Here is a 16,190-nt window from a genome sequence, read left to right as displayed (position 1 = left end):
TAGAGGATCCAAACATAGAAGAAGAGGAAGATCAATCATACATTATTGGTTGTGTAGAAGAAGGAAACGTGTCGGGCTATATAAATAGTTCTCACAGTACAAATGTCTGTCCCAACGTACGCTATACATTTGATCCAAATTTGCCACCTTGGCATAAATGCACCTCTTCACACATCAAGTCAGAAGAATATGGCCATGTATGCATTGAGACTATTTGTCAAGTTGAAGCAGGAGAAGAGTTGTTTGCTGACTATAACTTTACTTGACATTGTAAAGTATTGTACATGGATGGAAATCTCAAGTACATGCATCATTTTCATTTTTCATGGATGAAATCTCAAGTGAATATAACATTTGATTATTGTTTAGTTTATGCTCAACGAGAATCTAGAGTGCTCTTATGCTTTGTGTGTTGTCTAACATATTTGACTACCTTGGCCATAGAATCTTGATTCTACTCTAGATTTGTGATAAATCTTACCAAAATTTAATCAATGTCTAGGTTGGACAAGTGGTGGGGCTTCAAACATTACTGTCTTAAACAAGTGGAGTTATCTTACTTGAATAAGTGGTGGCCTTTGAATCCAAATCTAAGCCAAATCTCTAATTATTTTCTTGTAGTCTAGGTTGGACATTTGGTGGACCTTGTATCCATGTTTCCTCAACAAGGGTGGCTTTTAGTTTTCACTTTAAGTACTCATCTTTAATAAAGTGTAGGATGGAAAATGTTGAGTTAGTAGATTGTATTTTAGACAAGTGGTGTTTGGTGTACGAATGCTGAAAATGGTTGCAAGGATTCTAACAACGACTTTACCTTAAATAAATTTCTTACTAGGAGTTCTACATATAAATATGGTGAATAAAATTCTAGTGGTTTTGAGATACCATTTGTGTGTGTGTTTTCTTAGATTCACAAACTGGGATGGATAACGCTCCTATGGTTCAGTCAACAACTATAGAATCCATAGATTCTATGGTTTCTAAAGTGCCCAAGATGGATGATATTTCTATACTAGAGTCTAGTGTTGTGCAACTTGAGCAAGCTTCCAATAATGAGAACCAAGAAATCGATGCTTCAAAAATGCAACATACATCAAAAGAGACTGAAAAGTCCACTCACGAGCTATTGCCAATTGGTACTACGTCATGTAGCGTAGATGTTGAGAAATCCATGCTTACAATTATATTGGATTTAAATGGTCTATTGTTGAAACGTTCCCCTCAACCATCCTCACACCACAACTCAGTGCAAATGGATTCAAAAAGATATATTATACTCAGGCCAGGTTGCATCCAATTCTTGAAGACTATTTTACAAAGGTTTAATGTTGCAATTTGGTCGACAGCTACTAGGAATAATGTGTATCAAATCCTTGCAGCACTAAACAACTTAGCTGAGGATACATTGCCTTTCTTTGCAATTTGGTCGCAAGATGTTTGCTACACCGCTCAAACTCAAAAATTGTTTAGACCCGACAATCCAAACGTTGAGGCAATGTTCAAGCCTCTAGCCAAAATTGCCATGGGGTTTGAATGTGATCCACAAAGAACAGTGCTTATTGATGACTCTCCTTACAAGGGATGTATTTCACCAGCAAACAATTGCATTTTTCCACCACAATTTGATGCTGAGAAGATGGTTGACAATATGCTCTTGGAGGAGCTACTGCCATACTTGATTCAGCTTGATGAGAGAAGGGATGTGCGTGATTTAATTGCTTCTAATCGTTATGGACAACCTATAGTGACAAATGATAGTGAATACAAACAAATCATGGAGTATTGGAAGCAGAAAAATGATGTTTGGTCAGCTAAGGTGTTCTTTACAAGAAGAATACCACCTGCAAAAGGTGACAGAGATGAAACTATCATTGAAGATGCAAGTGACACAAGCCACCGCAATGAAATGAGAAGAGCCCAAATACAAGAGATCTTGGCAAAGGAGCGTACACCCATTGAAAGCATGAAGGCGTCACAATTGACCACTTTAGCTAGGCAATTGGGTTGTAACACAAAAGGAGTTTTGAAGGCAACCACAGCAAAGGCTTATATAAATAAGGTGAAAGCTGAGAACAATCTTCTAAGGCTGGATAGAAAGCAACCCTAAGGTACTAGTGACATGTCATATATTCTTGATACACATGCTTGAACACTCATGTGCATGGTATCTAACAAATCTTTCTTTTTATTCCTTCTTGCAGGATCTTACAAAGGATACTACTAGATGGAGCTCAATCAATAGAGATTTTGATATTTTTGCTCAAAATAATGAAGCAGTCACCTACATTTTTTGTTTATCAATTTCTTGAGAGACTTTATTTTAGTTTGTAATCATCAAATGAAATGAAAAGTATCCGTCTTATTAAGATTGTTGATCTTTTTCTTGTTCAAACCTTTCAATTGTGATTTATAGTTTTGTTAGCATGAGATTGTGCTTTTTTAGTTTGAAAAAAACTGTCAAAGATCCAAGTCTTTTTGGCTTTACTTAAGTTATTAATTGTGAAAGATCCAAGTTTTTTTTCTTTACTTAAGTTATTGATTGCCTATGTAATAGTCCTTAAAACAATATCGGATGGCTTTCTTGCTCCCATGTCTCACATTGGTCTTTAGGTAAGACAAGTGGTGACCTTGAAAGTATGGTCTCATATCTCGATCAAGTGAAGAGACATGAAGCTTAAATATCACTACTATGTATCTAGTGTTAAACTCCATCGAGACAAAGACTAGATAGCCAAATTGCAGTCGAGTTTAAGTGAAAAATCCATTTGAGCTAAGGTAAAACTTATAGTGCCTCATTTTTCTAGGATTCTACCCCATCAAGGAAGTTATAATCTAGCACAAACCAATTAAGACTCTTTTGGAGCCTAGATAGGACAATTCGTGGAACTTATGAAACTTATTATTGAGTTAGAGTCTAGTTTAGATAAGCAAAAGATCTTCAAACCAGCACTTGGTCTTACTATTCAATATTCAAAGTCCCTTGAGGCTAACAAATTACATACCCACTTGTAACCTAACTAATGAGTAATTATATAGATCTAAGCAAGTATATATAATGAGTCTTCAAACTAATAATCCAAGGGAAGAGAGTAGCAAGGTCCACTACTTGTCCAAGCTCAGCTCTAGACAACATAGAAAGATGCTAGTTCTACTAATTGTCTAATTATAGGCATGGAGAAATGATAGAAGGTTGACCACTTGTCCAACCTATCATCTCTAGTAAGATGGGAGGTTTGGCCTTAAGATTCACCATGTAACCAACCTATACATCATTGTATTATGAAGAGTAAAAAAGCAAAGCTCCACCACTTGTCCAAGCTAGTTCTAAAATCCACATGGAGATAAGCAAGCTCCACCATTTGTCGAATCTCTCTTCCATTAAAACATGAAAAAACTCATCTATGTTGTACAGGGGGACTTTTTTCCAAGGTCCACCACTTGTCCAAGCTAGGATCCCTAGTAGCACGAGTGTTTTGGTCTCAAGATACACCACTTGTACACTCTATGTCATTATATTAAGAAGAACTATGTATTAAGGTCCACCACTTGTCCAACCTATAAGGTTATATCTTAAATGGTATCCTTTCTCACCACTTGAAATGCCCATGATATGTTTTACACGGGGGTTTCATTCCAAGGTCCACCACTTGTCCAAGCTAACTCTATTCAAACATAGAGAGAAGCAAAGGTCCACCACTTGTCCAAGCTAACTCTATTCAAACATAGAGAGAAGCAAAGGTTCACCACTTGTCAAAGCTAGGCTCCGTTGAAGTATGGAGAGAAGTAACCTCCATCATTTTTCCAAGATAGGTGCCATTCAAACATGGAAAGAATCAAGATCTACCATGTCTCCGAGATTCTAGGCTCCATTGAAACACCCTAAAACCATGATATTTTGTACATGGGGTGTTTGCATTCAAGGTCTACCACTTCTCTAACGTATTATACCTAGTAGCATGAGTGATTTGGTCTTAAGATTCACCACTTATCCACTCTATGTCATTATATTAAGAATAACTGGGTGTTAAGGTCCACCACTTGTCCAACCTATAAGGGTATATCTTAAATGGTATCCTTCACCACTTATCAAGGTCCATCACCACTTTTCCAACCTATAAGGTTATATCTTGAATGATATTTTTCCTCATCACTTGTAATGTCCATGCTATGTTTTACAAAGGGGTTTTGTTCCAAGACCCACCACTTGTCCAAGCTAACTCCATCCACCACTTGTCCAAGATAGGCTCCATTGAAACATGGAGAGAAGGATGATCCACCATTTCTCCAAGATAGGTTCCATTGAAACATTGAGAGAAGCAATCTCCACCATGTCTCCAAGCTAGGCTCCATTGAAATACCCTAAACCCATAATTTTGTACATGAGGGGTTTACATTCAAGGTCCACCACTTGTCCAACCTATTATCCCTAGTAGCAAGAGTGGTTTGGTCTCAAGATTCACCACTTGTACACTCTATGTCATTATATTAAGAAGAAATATGTGTTAAAGTCCACCACTTGTCCAGCCTATAAGGTTATATTTTAAATAGTATCCTTTCTCACCACTTGAAATGCCCATGATATGTTTTACATGGGGGTTTCATTCCAAGGTCCACCACTTGTCCAAGCTAACTCTATTAAAACATATAGAGAAAGAAAGGTCCACCACTTGTCCAAGCTAGGCTCATTGAAACATGGAGAGAAGGAACCTCCACTGTTTCTCCTAGATAGGCTCCATTGAAACATGGAGAGAAATAAGCTCCACCATGTCTCCAAGTTGCTAGGCTCCATTGAAATACCCAATACCCATAATTTTTTGTACATGGGGGGTTTACATTCAAGGTTCACCACTTGTCCAACCTATTATCCCTAGTAGGTTTGGTCTCATGATTCACCACTTGTCCACTCTATGTCATTATATTAAGAGGAATTAGGTGTTAAGGTCCACCACTTGTCCAACCTATAATGTTATAGCTTGAATGGTATTTTTTCTCACCACTTGTAATGCCCATGACATGATTTACATGGGGGTTTTGTTCCAAGGTACACCACTTATCCAAGATAAATCTATTGAAACATAGAGAGAAACAAAGGTCCACCACTTTTCCAAGCTAGGCTGCATTGAAACATGGACCTTAATACCAAATTATTTCTAGTAGCATGAGTGATATTTTGTACATGGGGCGTTTACATTCAAGGTCCACCACTTGTCCAACCTATTTCCCTAGTAGGTTTGGTCCCAATTTCACCACTTATCCACTCTATGTCATTATATTAAGAATAATTGGGTGTTAAGGTCCACCACTTGTCCAACCTATAAGGTTATATATTGAATGGTATTTTTTCTCACCACTTGTAATGCCCATGATATGTTTTACATGGGGTTTTTGTTCCAAGGTCCACCACTTTTCCAAGATAACTCTATTTAAACATAGAGAGAAACAAAGGTCCACCACTTGTCCAAGCTAGGCTCCATTGAAACATGGAGAGAATGATGCTGCACCATTTATCCAAGATAGGCTGCATTGAAACATGGAGAGAAGCAAGCTTTACCATGTTTCCAAGCTAGGATCCATTGAAACACTCTAGGGGGTTTTATTTCAAGGCCCACCACTTGTTTAACCTATTATCCCTAGTAGCATGAGTGGTTTGGTTTCAAGATTCACCACTTGTACACTCTATGTCATTATATTGTGTTAAAGTCCACCACTTGTCCAACCTATAAGGTTATATCTTAAATGGTATCCTTTCTCGCCACTTGAAATGCCCATGATATGTTTTACATGGGAGTTTCATTCCAAGATCCACCACTTGTCCAAGCTAACCATATTCAAACATAGAGAGAAACAAAGGTCCACGACTTGTCCAAGCTAGGCTCCATTGAAACATGGAGAGAAGGAACCTCCACCATTTCTCCTAGATAGGCTCCATTAAAACATGGAGAGAAGTAAGTTCCACCATGTCTCCAAGATGCTAGGCTCCATTGAAATACGCAAAACCCATGATATTTTGTACATGGGTGATTTACATTCAAGGTCAACCATTTCTCCAACCTATTATCCCTAGTAGGTTTGGTCTCACAATTCACCACTTTTCCACTATATGTCATTATAATAAGAGGAATTGGGTGCTAAGGTCCACCACTTGTCCAGCCTATAAGGTTATACCTTGAATGGTATTTTTTCTCACCACTTGTAATGCCCATGACATGCTTTACATGGGGGTTTTGTTCCAAGGTTCACCACTTGTCCAAGAAAATTCTATTGAAACATAGAGAGAAACAAAGGTCCACCACTTTTCCAAGCTAGGCTCCATTGAAACATGGACCTTAATACCAAATTATTCCTAGTAGCATGAGTAATATTTTGTACATGGGGGTTTGCATTCAAGGTCCACCACTTGTCCAACGTACTTTTCCTAGTAGGTTTGGTCGCAAGATTCACCACTTGTCCACTCTATGTCATTATATTAATAATAATTGGGTGTTAAGGTCCACCACTTTTCCAACCTATAAGGTTATATATTGAATGGTATTTTTTCTCACCACTTGTAATGTCCATGATATGTTTTACATGGGGATTTTGTTCCAAGGTCCACCACTTGTCCAAGCTAAATCTGTTCAAACATAGAGAGAAACAAACATGCACCACTTGTCCAAGGTAGGCTCCATTGAAACATGGAGAGAATGATGCTCCACCATTTATCCAAGATAGACTCCATTGAAACATGGAGAGAAGTAAGCTCCACCATGTTTCCAAGATGCTAGAGTCCATTGAAATACCCAAAACCCCTGATACTTTGTACATGGGGGTTTACATTCAAGGTCCACCACTTGTCCAACCTATTATCCCTAGTAGCATGAGTGGCTTGGTCTCAGGATTCACCACTTGTCCACTCTATATCATTATATTAAGAAAAATTGGGTTTCCATATCTAAATGGATCTTTGCTTGGATAAGTGGTAGACCTTGAGACCTAAATACCCATTCTACACTAGAGCATTGGTTAAGCCTTATACACTTCAAGCATACCTTTAACAACAAGTAGTAGTTATTAGTTGACTTAAGTCTAGTTGAACTCCATGGTATTGAGACTAAGAGAGAGTGTAGCATAAAAAAGAGTCAGGATTTTAATTTGACTTTCTTTCTATTAATGAGTAGATCATAGATGGATTTTGGTATCTAATAAAACCTTAGGGTAGACAATGTAAAACTCATGTCTATTGTTGTGTTTGCATTAAGTGTTCTTGTTCTTTAATTTCAGAACCATTACAGAAAAATGGATTGGCTATATGCTGGCATAAATTGAAGAAAACTATTGAATTACCCATCCAACCTCCTCCAAGACCTTGTCCAAGGAATGAATCACCTCCTTATCACCTACCACTTGCTTTCAAGGACATCAAAAGAGTACTTATCTTGGATCTAGAGGGGTTACTTCTCAAGACAGTTGAAATGAAACATGGAGATTCTATGCCATCTTGGGCTCAACACATGCGACTTGTGGAGGACAAAGATGAAGTTTATCATGTGGTGCGACCAGACGCACAAAGTTTTTTGGATTTTTGTGCTGAATACTTTGAGCTATGGATATGGAGTTGCTATAACTTAACAAGGGTGCAACGCATCACACAAAAGTGTTTTCCTGAGCAGTATACCAAGTTCAAGGTGTTTATGAGTAACAAAAATTGCCAAAATCCAAATATCATGTTAGGATTTACAAGGGTTTATCACAAAAATCTGAGTGATATTTGGAAGATATTTGAGGATTTGGATGCAAACAATACCTTAATTTTTGATGACACTCCATATAGGGTGATGTGGAACATGCCAGGGACATATCTTATATTTCCAAAGATGTGGAGGCAAACTTCCGAGCAACTTCAAAACTTCTTGCAGAGAACCATAATTCCATGGTTGGTAGGATGGTTGTATGCAAGAGATAAGAGAGTCTATACATATAACACAATTGTAAATCAGTATAGTGATTCTGAGACAAATTATGTCCTTGGTGTGTACTTGTCAACACGAAAGCATTGAATAAATATGGCTATAAGATGCTTTTTTTATTCTAGTGTGTATCTTTCAACATTTGTATAATTTGATATAGTCTTTTTTTTTTTTAATAAAAGGTGTGTCAATTTTATGAACACTTGAATGGAGTGCACCCTACTCTAAGGGGACTTCAATGTACTATTGGAGTGCATCCTATTGTAAGGGGACTCTGATGTATTGCTAGAGTGCACCCAAATTTTTGGGGACTCATTTTTTATTTGATTGGGGCCTATGTTGGGTCATATAGTAAAAGAAATTCATTTTTTGTCAATTCATATCGAGGTTGCATTTATTTGGAACTATGAAAGAATTGATGTTTGATGTCAAAATAAAACTTGTAAGTGTGGATCAGAGAATTCATGGACTTTAAATATGTGAGAGGGATCTTTTTCTTGGGCACAAATGTTTGCTTCAAGAATTTTGTCATTACATACTTTATGTGAAAGAGTTTTAGAACCTAAAAGACTTTGAAAACAAAACTATGGAATCTAAGTGCATGTATTCTTGAATGGCTTGAAAGTTGATGTATACATGCATGTCGCCTTGATGAAGATTTAGATCTGACAAGATGGAAAGATATAATTCTTGGACGTTACCTTTGTCAATTTGGTAATAACATATTTAACTTTCTTTAAATATGGGTGGAAATATATTTATTATGTGCATTTGGAAAATATATTTTATGTGCATATTTAACTTTCTTTTAATATGGGTGGAAAATATATTATTATGTGCATTTGGAACCTAATTGCTTGACCTTCAAACCAGATTCCTATGTTATTTTTACATATACTTTTTTATACTGAATTAAGATTGTGGATGCAAGGTCCACCACTTGTTCAAGTTTAGATCTAAGAAAGTATATATACTGAGTCTTTCAACTAGTAAACCAAGGGGAGAGAGAAGCAGGGTCCATCACTTGTCCAAGCTCATCTCTAGACAACATAGAGAGATGTTATGTCACTAATTGTCCAATATAAGTCATGGAGAAATGATCAGAAAGGTTGATCCACTTGTCCAACCTATCATCTCTAGTAAAATGGGAGGTTTGGCCTTAAGATTCACCATGTAACCAACATATACTTCATTGTATTATGAAGAGTAGAAAAAAAAGCTCCACCACTTGTCTAAGTAGTTCCAAAATCAACATGGAGAGAAGAAAGCTTCACCATATTGTCCAAGATAGGCTCCATTAAAACCATGAAAACCTCATATAAGTTGTACATGGAAGCTTTTTTTCCAAGGTCCACCACTTGTCCAAGCTAGGATCCATTAAAACATGGATAGAAACAAGGCTCCACAACTCGTCCAACCTTTATAGCTGCGAAGTGTACCGGTTGTCTAAACTAGGCATGGGAAAATAATAGAAGGTCCACCACTTATCCAATATATTATCTCTAATAGCATGGGAGGTTTGGTCTCAAGATTTAGGAATTGGCTGACCTGTATTTCATTGTATTATGATGAATTTGGTTTTAAAGTCAACTACTTATCCAAGCTATAAGTTTATATCTTGAATGGTATTCCTTCCCATCACTTAGAAAACCAATGATATGTTGTACATGGGAGGGTTTGTTACAAGGTCCACCACTTGTCCAAGCTAGTTTCATTGAAACATGGATGAAGACAAGCTCCACCATTTGTTAAAGCTAGACTCCATTGAAATCTAGAAAATCCATTCTATGTTGTACATGGGGTTTTTGTTTTAAGGTCCAACACTTGTCCAAGCTAAGATCCATTGAAACATGGAGTAGAGAAACACTCCACCACTTGTCCAAGCTAGGCAACATTGATAGTAGTTGGTTTATTTTGAAGATCCACCACGTGTCTAAGCTAACTCTATTGAAACATAGAGAGAAGCAAAGGTCCACCAACTGTTCAAGCTAGGATCCATTGAAACATGGACAGAAGCAAGCTCCACCATTTCTCCAAGATAGACTCCATTGAAACATGGAGAGAATCAAAGGTCCACCATTTCTCCAAGCCAAGATCTAGTTGTCCAACCTATAAGGTTATATCTTAAATGGTAATCTTTCTAATCACTTGGAATACCCATGATATGTTTTACATGGGGGTTTTGTTCCAAGATCACCACTTGTCCAAGCTAACTCTATTGAAACATAGAGAGAAGCAAAGGTCCACCACTTGTCCAAGGTAGTCTCCATTGAAACAAGGAGAGAAGCAAGCTCCATCATTTCTCCAAGATAGGCTAGCATGGATAAGTGCACCTTGAAACCAACCTTCCTATGAGGCAATAGAGCATATGCTACATATTTTATGTATGCCCCATGCCTCAAATTAAGAAGTTATAGATTAGAAGTGGACCTTGCTTAAATGTCACATGCAATAAATTAAGGAAAAATAGCCAAGTGGATTGTATTCCTCAATGGATCCTTGCTTTCACAAGTTGTGAACCTTGAGTCACTTTTACATTAACTTGGACAAGTGGTGGACCTAGAAACCAAGCTCTCCATGTTGAGATAAGTTGTAGGTAGGACATTAGAACATAGACAACGATAATGGATGCAATATACTCCTCTCCTAATAATCCAATTGATTGAAACCATGATATTTTAGTTGTTTTCATTGTGTATTGTATGTGCATAAAGTGGAATGAGACCTTAAGAAAACTCAAATTTTTGACAAAATCTCTATATTTTATACATGATATATTGAAAGTTGTCCAACCTAGGAATTGGGATTTTCTTACTTTACCTAATATGGTCTTCAAAGGTGGTTCCACTTGTGCGAAATGCAAGGCCTATGGAGGTAAGACCTACTATTGGTTATGTTCCTTGGAGGTTTCCAGTTTTTGATGTGCATGTGATGAGAGTGGAAGAGCTTGTCAACGAAGAGAAGCTCCATGTCGATGTGAACCAAGATGCAAAAGCGGTAGCAGATGTGGAGGTTCCAATATGGATTGAAGAGGTAAAGCATGGTCTTGTTGAAAGTTTGCATGAAATGGTAGCAGAATGCAATCGAGACGCAGATACCGAGGGTTCAAAAGCTGATGAAGAAAGTGAGCAAAGCTGTGAAGATGGTCAAGCTTTTGTGGAGCAACAAGTGGATGCAGATGCTGATACAGAGTCAGTATATGATGCCGATGCCGATGATGATGCACGCTCGATTTGCTCGGAGACAAGCGAGGAAAATAGAGCTGATGAATATACATCCTATGAAGAAGTGACGGAATCTAATGAACCTGAACCGGTAAAGGTAAAGATGCCCTCTTGTATGTTTGATGATATGGTGATAGCACATGTGCAAGAAGAGCAGGGAACAGAGCAAGCCGAGATGTTTGATGAAATCCGAAAGGTGCGGTCTAGACCTACAGATGATGAAATGCAGGTGAAGGTGGTATGTGGTGCCATGCTAATGGCTGTGCTGATGAAAGTAGCGGTGGAATGTGCCATGGTGGTGCAACATGTGCAAACTTTTGCCAAGAGAGATAAAGCGACCGTGTCTACGGAAAAAGTGGAGATGGATGCGGTAGAGAACGAGTTTCTCTTTTCCTTAGAGGAGCATGATGCAGCTGTAGGAGAGGTGATTGAAGAGCAGGAGACTGAAGCTGGATAGAAGGAAGTGCTGAGCGACCTTGAAGGGCCAATCGATGATGAAGGGCTTGATGACAATGTAAGTGAGTTCGAAGAGGAGGTGCAAGAGAGCATGAAGCCAGTGCAAGAGATGTGTTCTATGGCCTATGAAGGAGGTTCCCAAGATATGTCCAAGCTTTCAAAAGAGGTATGCAACCCATGGTTGAAAGGTATGCTTGTAAGTGCAACCGTACAGTATGTTATCCGTCAGGTACGGGGTTCCTTTGAGAGGAGCTCTCCTTTACATGGCTGGGAGGGAGGGTCAGAAGTGTTGGTTCATACAGATGATGTGGTTGCAGAGCCATATAGGGTGATGAAGCAAGATGATGTTCGAAGAGGTGCTAAAGTTCTATGGGACTTTTGTGTGCATGGATGGCTACGTGCTTGGGTAGGGCACTTTTGGAGGTTGTTGAAAATGGATGAAAGTGAACAGAAACAGGTGTTTGATCCAGGTGGAAGGTATGTTATGCAGGGGGTGGGGCAATCCACTTGAAGGTTTAGGTGATAGAGTGCAATAAAACATTGTATATATGGTTTGCGTTTTCTCATAATGTGTGCTAGGTTTTGCAGTTTATAGTGAAATAAAGCTTTTATGTGGTTGAGCATAAATGCTCAACAGGGGGGTGGGCAATGATGGTGCAGCCAAAGTGTTTCGACGCTAGAAGATGGCATGGATAGGTGTGTACAGGCAAGTAGAAGCATGGCAAAGGACTGGAGCAGCCAGGAAGTTCATGGGATGACAGGTAGCAGCGGGAGTGTATGCATGATGCGGCTTATAGGCCAAGAAAGGCTCCATAATGTGGTAATTGGGGTAGCAGGTGAAGGAGATGTAGAGTGCAGCTTTTGGGTCCAAAAATGAAGAGCTTGAAGTGCTAAAGGAGCAGGTCCAGACGGCTCAATCAAACCGAGCTACGGAGCCCAAGTTATTGACGGTTGAAGTTTTGATGGTTTGTAGATTCTTGTCGGATAGGGCAGCTGGTGATAGGTGATCCAAGTGGAACTTGAGGTATAGATGTGTAGAGCTCAACTCATAGAGCCTACCCGTCTTTTCGGATTGTGGATCGGAGCTCTGGATTGCAAGCTATGGTCAGCTGAAGTTTTTCCGGGGGTCGGGTCTAAGCCCACTTGACCACATTCGAGTACGTGCCATATGGAATCTTCTGAGCCTCGATGAAGTTCTAGAGCAAAGTGTACACCATATGGAGCTAACAGGAAGTGACTGCATGCCAAACGGAATCCGGAGCAGAAAGATATGGAAGTCGGAAGATTGGTTGTCTTTGCCCGAAGTCAATTGCAGATGGTTTGTTCGTGTTTTGGTCGCATTGGATCTGGGGCCTGGAGGAGTCGAATAATGGTGCGGATCATGGAGAAGGAAGGCGGAAATGCAAGCTTTCACCCGGGGTTTGCGCCTCGGCAATAGGACATGGGAGCAGAGAATGGAACTGTAGAGAAGGAGGCCCAAAAAATGGGTTTCTTTTTATTAACATTGTTTTTTTTTTTTGGAGGATTTTGGATAGCCCAAGGGGCTTTGCTTGAGAAGGTGCCACGTGGCATGGTATTGCCCCACATGCGGGTGCGGGGCTCTTCAGCACGGAGTATATAAGCTGGGATGGGCTACCGTCACTAGCACACAAGGTGGAAACAGAGCTTGGAGCTCTTGGAGCGTGGGCTATGGCGCGGCCCAGTGGGCACTGCAGGCAAAATTTCGGGCCGGTTTTGGCGGCGATGTGGCGGTGCAAAGGCGGCGCTGGCGCCCGCGGGCGGCCCTAGCCGGTTGGAGGTGGTGACGTGGCATGCGGCGGTTCCCACGGCCCGTGGAGCCCGGAAAATTTTTAGAAGGAGAGGAAAGGGAGCAATAGCGACATCACTATTGCCTCCCCCCCTCGTGTAAGGGAGAGGCCCCGCAACAGCATGCAAGGAGAGCGAGAAGAAAAATCCGGGAGCAAAGAGGTGGACAAGGCCAAATGCAAAGGCACCAAAGGAGGAGATCCGGCCGGCCAAGGTGAAAGGTGCAAGTGGCCATGGTGTAGCATGCAAGGTTTCCAAGAATAATTAAGCCAAGTGTTGGCAATGCATAGAACTTTTAAATAGAACTCCAAAGGGAGTGCACGACATGGAATCACACCACCATTTTTTCTTTTTTGGACTCTATGCACACCCCTATAAAAGGGTGCTTATGTTCATTTGTAAGGGTCTTTTTTTGAGACTAATGTCTTTTGCCAAGGAGGGCTTTGGACCAAGGAGGGTTTTTTTGCCAAGGCTTTTGGAGCTCTTGTTTTTGGTTGCCGAGGTTCATGCCGGCGGTGTGTTGGATGTACATGATATTGCCTATGCTAGTAGACTATTCCCTACTGTTTCAAGGCGTCATTCCCCCTTCCCCCTTCTCTTCTCTGCTAGTGTGCGTATGTGTCCGGGCGTGTGTATGCGTGTATGCCCCCCTGAGGTTTGTCGTGCAAAGAGAGATAGAGAGAGGTTGTGTGAGTGCGGAAGGCTGTGAATTGAGTGGAGCGTAGTGATTGAGTCTGTCTGGTGCATTGCAAGGCGTATGTGCGTATGATTGTGTGAAAGCAATGGTTTGCTTGCGGGTAGTGTTGAGTTTTGAAGGTGAACTCTAGTGGATTGGGGCGCTGTGTATACCCTGGGCTATAGTGAGGCATTGTGTTGTGTGCTGGGTGTGTTCCCCTTTCCCCCTCTCCAACGCTTCCCTGTAAGCCTATAATGCTGAGTGTAGTTTCTAGTCCCAATCAGTTCTTGAGCCACTCACTATTTTGATGAGCACCGTGCATAAGATTTTATTGGTACTCTGAGCTTGTCCGTTATCTTGGGGGTGATAGGTGCTTATTTACGATGGATCACCATGAATTTGTCAAGTAAGATTTCAATGATGTTGTTTATGAACTGTGTTCCTCTATCACTCACAATTTCAATGGGTAGACCATATCTGGTAAAGGTATGTTCGAAAAGGAACTAAGCCGTAGTCCGTGCATCATTTTTATGTGTTGCTTTTGCTTCCACACATTTGGTCAAATAATTTGTGGCTACTATGATGTATTGTGCATGCGTCCTGTATGCAAGAGATATGATGGAGCCTATAAAATCTATGCCCCACTTGGCAAAGGCTTGTACTCCCATCATCGGCCGTAATGGCATTTTATCTCTTCGCAGAGGTGCTTTTGTGCATTGACATTCATCACACCTTTTGACATATGCCTCGGCATCTCTGAACAACATTGGACACCATATTCCTACATGAAGTACTAGCCTTGCAGTTTTATTAACATAAAAATATCCCCCTGTGGCTGGCCCAAGTGTGCTTGTTCTAGGATAGAGAAATATTCACTTTCAGTAGCTCACAATCATATTGATCATCCTTTCCCCGCCTGTACAATGGGTTTGCAATCAACAAATAGTGATTTGCTTCTTCCTCTATAGTTCTCATTTGTGACTTAACCCATCCCTCTGGGAAGGTCTTGGTTTTTAAGTACTCAACTATGTAATTACTCCATTTGGACGCTTGTATTACTCAAAATAGGGTGGCGTGTTCCACTAGCGGTTGCTTTTCACAGGTTTCACATGATTTTACGTAATTATAGACACTGTTTTCCATGTTTTTCCAATAGACCTGAAGTCTCCTTAGTCTTTGGTATGTTTGTGTTTTTCCATTGTGAAACCCAGTGTGTTGTATATGAGCCAGTTTGAGATAGTATTCGTTCTCGTTCGGATGTACACATAGTCTCAAAGTCTTGTTCCTACATTTCTTATAAAATTGTCCAGCTAAAAGCTTGAGATTTCTCGTTTGATGTATGATTGATGGTTGTATTTCTACCTATATTGATCCTATTGCGAGTAGATGGATGACCTCTTCACTCCACCTTGGAACCATTTCAATGTTAAACAAGTACGAATCTGAAAGATCATCATCAACACCTTCAGGTGCTTCCCATGGGACAATCTCAAAAGATGATATACTCGTGTGTGCGTAGTCCCCTTTTTTACGACTACTGTGAAATCAAAGTCAAGAAATATGATAAACCAACAAACAATCCTTCCAATGTTGCAAGGTTTGTATACCAGATATAACACTTCTTGGTGATCTACAAAGAAAAAAAACTTGTTTGCAAGAAGGTAATGTCTAAATTTTTTGACCGCATATATCATCCCTAGACCTTCTCTCTTCGTAGTGGTATAATTTTTCTCTGCATTGTTTAGTTGCCTACTAGAGTAGAAAATGGGAAAATCCATTTTCTTCTCTCCCGACTGGGCCAATATGCACCCTATAACATAGGGTGATGCATCTACATGAAAATGGAAGATTTTGTTCCAATCAAGGGCCTGTAAAATTGGAGCAAAAATTAATCCCTGCTTCAATTTGTGAAAAGCCTTCTCACATTCTTCCGTCCACTCAAACTTAGCAATGAGGGCATATAGAGGTTTAGCTATTACAACATACATGTATATGATGCACCTATAGTATCCACAATGACCCATAAATGAGTGTACTTCCTTCATTTTTGTTAGTCTCAATAGTGTAGCAATTATTTGTATC

The sequence above is a fragment of the Adiantum capillus-veneris genome, chromosome 14, assembly GCF_014529385.1.
Source record: "Adiantum capillus-veneris isolate H3 chromosome 14, ASM1452938v2, whole genome shotgun sequence".
NCBI classification, from domain to species: domain Eukaryota; kingdom Viridiplantae; phylum Streptophyta; class Polypodiopsida; order Polypodiales; family Pteridaceae; genus Adiantum; species Adiantum capillus-veneris.
The sequence above is the reverse complement of the archived record's forward strand: the minus strand, read 5'-3'. Positions refer to the sequence as shown.